General features: G+C 39.0%; 1 long non-coding RNA gene across 1 annotated transcript; it reads right to left on the bottom strand.

The window, feature by feature from the left end:
• Positions 1–1,228: 1,228 nt before the first annotated feature.
• LOC142601907 (uncharacterized) lies at positions 1,229–6,413 on the bottom strand. The gene is made up of 3 exons (XR_012835480.1): positions 6,255–6,413; positions 5,451–5,587; positions 1,229–2,088 (listed from the first exon to the last, which is right to left on the bottom strand). It is a non-coding gene; the product is annotated as an uncharacterized LOC142601907 (long non-coding RNA).
• Positions 6,414–7,661: the final 1,248 nt, after the last annotated feature.

Raw genomic sequence — 7,661 nt, 5'->3', positions numbered from 1 at the left:
GACATAGTGATGTACATTGGAGAATTAAATCTTCCATTTTTTTCATTAGCAGAGGCAGATCTTGCGGTTAAAACCAACATAAAATGTAAAATAAATAAATAAATAAATAAATAAGTAATGCTGGACTGTCATCCTGTTTCTTTTACATATTTCCTGTGTTGGTTTAGCCAAGTCACTCAAACTGTTACTGTGGTATAAAATCTAGCGTTAGTGTGTATGATAATGTAGTGATGTGATAATGTATAATGATCTTCATTATTGCCTTTGACTGGATTCTTTGTCTGTAAAACAGGGACAAGACAGTGACATGCAAAGAGCTACAAAGCTAAATCTATTAACATTTAAATTATAGCATAAAATTATTCTAGAAAAAGTAATGAAGGGTATACCTTCATTATATCATCTATCTGTGTATACCTCACTATACAACTATATTCCTACCATCTGCTGCTCACAGCGTAATGCAATACTAACCCTGTAAAAGAAAATGTTCTGATTTGGATTAATACAGCTTTTTCACTGGGAGTTTTGGAAAAATTCCCAGCTTGATCTAAGCACACCAACATACTGGAAAGCTAGCAGCAACGTTTACTAACTATACCTAACAGTCAGCAAACACGTTATTTGTTCTTTTCCTGCAGTTCATTATTTATATTTTGTTCCATTAAAAAAAGTGACTGAACAGCAGGGAAGAAGATCACCTGTTTGACTTCTTGCTGCAAAATTCTGGATCCCTTTTGGAGGTGGAGGGGGAGCTTATGCCTTTTTAAGAGCAGGGGTGCCTGTGGAAGTGGGGGATGCCACAGAGTGTGTGAGGGGTCAGCAGGGACTGAGGGAAGGGGCAAGCTGGGAGCATCCAGCAGGAGCAGAGATGAGGAGGCTCCTGAGAGCTGTAGGAAGCAAATACATAGCCAAGTCAAACAAACACAGAGTGAGGACTGTGTGGAATGTGCTACAGCTCAGAGGCCCTGGAAATTGCTGGAATGAGAGAAAGAAAGGAGGAAAAAATCCACCCTCAAAAAATACGTGTGTGGAGGGGGAGTTTTTAAATCTTTTATTTTAATCCATCTCTACTGTGTGTATTGTATGTTCTTCACATTCTTAAAAAAAAATAAAAAAAGTATTTGGTCTTGTCAGTGGAATCCAGTGAGGGAACAAGAAGCAATCAGCACAAATTGAAATACAACTAATTGCATTTAAGTAATGAAATAGAAGTTTTTCCTATGAGGGTGACTGAACAGTGGAACAGATTGTCCAGAGAGGCTGTGGAGTCTCCATCCTTTGAGATATTCAAAACCCAGCGGGACGGAGACCTGAGCAACCTGCCCTAGGTGACCTTGTGCTTTGAGCGGGGGGCTGGACTAGGCCAGCCTCAACTGTTCTGTGATCCTGTCTTGGGAGATGTTGTTTAGGGGGAAGAGGAAGTTGCTATGTTTATTTAAATCAAAATTATTGTTTTTTTCTGTGTTTATTTAGGGAAAAAATGTGGACATGTCTGTCCCTAACCACTGGCCAACTTGTGCTTCCGCAACAGAAACCTATTACTAGCTAACATACACGTAAATACACTGCTGCATTGGTAGGTTCAGGTGACTTCCACAAGTTGAAGGCACAGGGACACGGAAGGCAGCAAAGGCCACTAGAGGTCACACAAACTATTTAAAAGAATATAAACCAAGTCATTTATCCTCCAGTCGGGAGTCTTTTCCCCTTCCATCTACTCCCCTTGCTTGGCAGTCTCAGGTCACCTCCCTTCGTGATACAAGGCTGTGGTCAGGTATGCTTAGCTTGTTTTCTTCTTGAATCTGATTTTCAGCTCTGGTTTAGTCATGTGGAGATGATATCATTTTATGGAGAAAATTTCACTGTGATCATAGGCCATAGAAATGTCGAATGCTGGTAAAAAGTGTAATCTCATGCTAGCTGAGAAATGTTTTTCTTGCATTCCAGATGCAGTCAGTGAGTGAGCAAGACAGAGTATGGGAGAGCGAGAGTGAGCACCAGTAACAGTATTCATTTTCCCCAAACTGATTAAGGAATTGGCTTCCCGGTTTCCAAGATCCATTTCACTGGGTTTTATAACAGGAGCTGAGATGAAAGAGAAATGAGTCTTTAATGATGAGACTGCCCCACCCAAAGGTTTATCTTTACTTTCCCTCTACTCTAATATCCAGTCTCCTGACTTACAAATTTGCATCTTATTTTCTTGCTACTGTCCCTTCTTTACATTTGCTTTATTGTCTGTCACATGCACATGCAGACAGAGAAATAAGGTTTCAAATCCAAATACTCTTAGAATTAGGTTGTTTTCCTGTTTGTTTATGGTGTCCACTCCTCCCTTCTCCTATTTGTCTATTTTGCCTAGACTAGCTATCTGTGGGTTTTTATTTGACTCAGTATGTCAAACTTCTTCCTTCAAACAGGACAAAGGAACATATGTGTGGAAAAAAGAAGACAGAGCTCTGCAGACTTGCCCAGAGCTGCAGCATTCAATTCCTGCAGTCAGCATACAAAATAGCTAAACATTCTACTTGGAAACAACAAAACAGGATTATTTTCATCCTCTACTTTGTTTTAGCTGGAGTTATCATTTGTAAAGAACATCCCTGACAATTAGTTCTCCAGAAATTGACTCAAGATGCTTTTGATTTCTGTTCCTTCCTAAATACTTTTAGGCAAGTTACACCAGCTATCCCCATGTCTAGTCTGTTAAATTTGCCATTTCGATGACAATGACTCAATGTGATAGAACTGATGGTCAGGGTCGTACAGATAGTGGTGAACGAGATACAGCTTCACTGTTGTATGAAGATAACTGTTTTGGAATATTGCAAGTTATTCATTAGGACAAGCCATTTTTACTTGTTCTGTTTTCAAAGAACAGGGAGAAAGAGAGAGAGAGAGCACCCACAAAAAAACAGAGGACAGTTAACATAGAAGAACACCTGGTAACCAGAGGGTACCCTAAGTCACATTTATGGTCTGAATTAAGGCTGGAACCTGAGCTTCCTGCTGTTCTTAACCAAGGCAAAAGCTCTAAATACCAGCCCCCTTAAATTAGTTCCTTTCTAGCTTCTCAGTTTAAACTTCTCTGCATTGGATTTTGTAGATACCCAGAATAACTCTGATATAAAAACATCTGTGTCATATTCCTTAATATATTTTGTGCTCACCAGTGACCACAGCAGAATATTTCCTTTGCTGAAGCCTCCAGTAAGAAAGCTAATGATCCATTAAAACATCTCTGCTTTAATATATGCTCTGTCTTGCACCACAGAAATTCCCAGAGGAGGGAGGAAGAAGCACAGGATTTAGTTTTATGCAGCAAGGAACAATGGGACATGGATTAATTTCCTTTCCCCCTATAACAAGGGTCTTTTGGATATCATAACTACAAGGAATTTGCAACTAAAATCTGAAGAATGAGCTGATTGCATATGGCAGGTTACCAGATGTTTTTTAGTTAAATAGTTAATTAAGGAGAAAGGAGCTATATGAGTTATGAGTTGCAGATTTGTAGTTTCCTTTATAACCAAAATAAACAGTCTATGAGAATATATAGCTGGATGAAACCTCTTCTTTAACATAAATCACTTAATACATGAGTTTGCTGGGTATGTAGGACCCAGTTTCCTGTACTTTACAGAAGGCACTTTGCATGCAGATGCAAGTTAGACAATTTCTGTTCTCTCCCTTCCTTCCTCGTTCTCTCTTTTTCTCTTTCTGTCCATCATTTTTCCTTCCTTCCTTCCTTCCTTCCTTCCTTCCTTCCTTCCTTCCTTCCTTCCTTCCTTCCTTCCTTCCTTCCTTCCTTCCTTCCTTCCTTCCTTCCTTCCTTCCTTCCTTCCTTCCTTCCTTCCTTCCTCCCCGCCATCTGTCTCTCTCTTTCTTCTGCAAAACTTCCTTTTATGCCCAATATAGTAACTATATTTGGCATAATTTCTCAGGAAAAAAAAAAAAGAAGAAGAAGAAAAGGAGTTAAAAATTCAGAAAATAATTTTGGCAACTTAATTTGCTTAGAGTAATTCTTTTGTTGTGACTTGTGGAAGACTGTTTTAATAGATTTTAATAGGTTACCGAGAAAGCAGAAATTAACTCTTTTGGAACTAAGAGCTGGGGATTGGCACAATGATTGTTTCTGACTTTTCACCATTTAGGCAGAGAGCTTTATGCAGGGCCATGAATTTTCAGAAATCCCTGCTGATTCTGAATCTCACTCAGTTTGGAGCAGGCACATGAGTTTTAGGATAGGGAGGCTGGGGGAAGCGACCCTGCACGATCTGTAATATCAGACAGCATTGTGTGAAGCAGACTAAATGTCATTTCTGTAGAGGCAGAGTGATGAGGGGATGAATGTTATTTGTGTGAGGGATGGCTCCAGATGATCTCATTAATCTTTCATTTTATGGACACTGGTTTCAAAGGCAGACAAAAGTGACTCAGAATGTACAAATGGCATAAAGGCTGGTCTCTGGCCACTCAGGGTACAAGCAAGCGTGGTACAGAGTTTGCTTAAATGTCACATTGAGTTGTTATCCCTGGCTCTGAAGAGCTTTGCAGCTGTACTGGAGCCTGGAAATAAGGCTCACATAAATACAAAGCAAGATGCTCACATTTAAGTCCAAGTGAGAAATATTAGGATGCTCCATTAGGATGCATTACTAGGATTCCTACATTACAGGAGGATGTGCAGAGATGCGTTGCCACCTGAGACACTCTGCAGCCAGAAGTCCAGGAACAGCATGAGGTGGACCTTTATGCATTAGTGGCAGCATTCTGCTGCTGATGCTCAATTATTTCTGCATATTGCACACAGAATTGTTATATTATTCTGTTATACTCCTGCTCTTGTGCTGGTGATGAGAGCTTTAGTTTTACTTTTATTCAGACCCTCTGCTTTTTTAAACCCTCAAATAAGCTTGTACTTGAGCCTAATAGCTTCCCCCTTACCCACCCCCATCAGGTGCCATTAAGGAGTTACTGGCTCAAGGCACCTCTGGAGGTAGAAGAACCACTTAGAGAGGTCTGCTTTGGTGCAGCTGAAAGTTCACCTCACTGAAACCCTGACTTTTATGGAAAGCAGTGAAAGTTTCACAAAGAATCCCATGTCCAGTATACAGCTTGCTGTCTTAAGGAACTACTTCAAAAGATCCCTAAGGTTTCTAGTAGGATTTTAGCTGACCTTTATCTAAAGAACATCTCTGCAAAGCAGCACACCTTCTGGTTCTCCAGGGTAGGACTGAAGACAAGTTTCACTGTGTACCTAACTCTGTAAACAGCCCAAGTCAGCATCACTATCTATACAGCTCAGAGTGGACTATGTAAATCCATAGGGAACTCACAATTTAAAAAAAAAAAAAAAAAGAAAACAAAAAAAGAAAAAAAAACCTGCTATGGATGAAGCAGAGACTTTAAGGGAACAGTAGCTCCTCTTCTTCACCCCTACTCACCTTAGTCATCTCCAAGGAAAGAGTGAGATTTGTCACAGCACATGTCAGGACAGGCTTTTCTGTGCTCTCCTGTTCCGGACACCTTGGGAGGCCTCTCTGAGTGCTTGATGTGACACAGTCACTCTGCCCACAGTTGCCTAAAGGCAAATATGTCCAAAAAGAAAAATGTGTTTTGTCTTTGTATTTCAGCATGTCTCAAATTTTCTTCTGAATTTGTACCTGATACCTGAAAAATAAAAACAATCTCTAAGATTTAGTATCCCAAATGTCTTAATCTCATTTTAACCTCTAGGACTGTTTTACCAAATAATGATTTTTGTTACAAATTTTCCAGTAGATACATGGGACAAAGATTTTAAAGATTTTAACTGAAGTTGCCAGAGGAGATCCAACATATTGCAGACCTCAGTGAGAATTACATTTTCTCTGTGTCGCTACCACCTGAACAATAAAATAACAGTGATAGGTAATTATTTTCTTTATAACCTTAATGTTACTTCAAGGAAAGATTCTTAGAGTCTTTTACTTTCCTCACAATACCACCCAAAAAAGTATAAATTATTTGGAAGTTTTCACCCACAGCAGGAGCTCAGCTTCCACATTCAGACAGGTGCAATGTGTCTGTATATGCACAACACTGCTAAAGCATAATCTGCTATTTGCATTGTCAGGGGACCAGTCCTGCAGATTTTTTCTGGTAGGTGAACAGAACACAAAACATTTTTAAACACCTTTTTTTTCTTTTTCTTTTTTTTTTTTTTTTTTTTTCCCCACTTTCCCTATTCCTCCAAGTAAAATATTTACCTGCAGCCAGATAGTATCAGTTCTTTGTGTGTGCATGCAGCTTGGGAGAACCACACAAGGAATCTTTTTACTCTTTTTAAGCTTGTATAAGTCCAGATGGAATGGCTGTTCTCTGTAGGGAAGGAAAGTTTCTGTATCTAAGATCTTTGAACCTAAACGTGGTCAGAGCAGAAAATATTGGGATTATGTCCTGCCAGAAATCAGCCAGAAATATCTGATTTACCTACAAATAATCCCCCTGCAAGTACTAGGAAGCAGCCAGGCTCTTGTAAATGTCTGTAGAACCACTTTTAGCTCATATTTAGTAATTGGTTAGATATCAGGTTGACCGTGTCCCTTTACTTTCATTCAGCACAACCACATTCCATGTACTTTTAAGGACTTGCATAATTTCTACAGCCAGATAAGAGATTGCAGATTTATGAAGTACTTTATTAACCATTGGCTTGCACCTCTAATACAATAGGAGCTATACCCAGTAGGACTGTTGAAACATTTCTTCAGAGCTATCTTGGCATGCTTTATTTACAGCGGGGCTCGAGAGACCCGACTCTGCACTCTTCTATAAAACATAACTCTATTCGTCTGTATGATAGGTAGGTAATACTTTGTTATGAGCCCAATAAGACTGGGAGCTTTAATCATTGTTTGTAAAATATTCAGAGAATATTGGGTTAAAGAAAGTGTGTAAACTGGCACTGGCTGCTATTATGATTTGTATCTCCCTGCCGATGCATATATCAAATCCTGCTAACATACAGTGAAGCAAGAAGGGCTTCCTCCAATGAATTATTATTTATTTCATGACTTACTCAAGCAAACAATATATACAACATAAAAGTAGGTAATGTTAAAGTGCCCAGCAATTTTGTTTCAAAATATTTCTTTCAAAAATTACTTTATAAAAAGCACATTGACTAAATCTCCTAAGTTACTAAAGCTTTATTTGCATTAAAGAAATTTGCATAAAAAGCCCTTTGTCACTCCGAATATTCTGGTTCGAATGCCTTTTGCAGATGTTTTTTAAAAAGCAGAAACAGGCACTTTTATGAGAACACATGGTTGAAAATGTGATGAAAACAGGATCATCAACTTGTTTTGTACCTCTGAAGAGCATCAAACAGTAGAAATTTGTAGTGGGTAGTTAAGTTACACTTATTCATTAGCAAAACCAGAGATTTTGTAACTATATGACAAGCCTTTTTAACATGTATGGAGGGTGCAATCCTGTTTCTTGTGTACATCCATTGGCTTGAGTCATGTTGTACGTGCAGATATTTTGGATATTATTGTTGGTACCTTTTTCATCTGGTTGGCTGTCAGGTGGGAAAATGAATGTGTGAATAAACAAATAGAACTCGGCTGCTTACACATATGCATGCAGAAATCAATCCCATCCCTCCTTCC

Source organism: Balearica regulorum, chromosome 5 (genome assembly GCF_011004875.1).
Source record: "Balearica regulorum gibbericeps isolate bBalReg1 chromosome 5, bBalReg1.pri, whole genome shotgun sequence".
Classification (NCBI taxonomy): domain Eukaryota; kingdom Metazoa; phylum Chordata; class Aves; order Gruiformes; family Gruidae; genus Balearica; species Balearica regulorum.
This window is presented reverse-complemented; position numbering and strand designations above follow the sequence as displayed.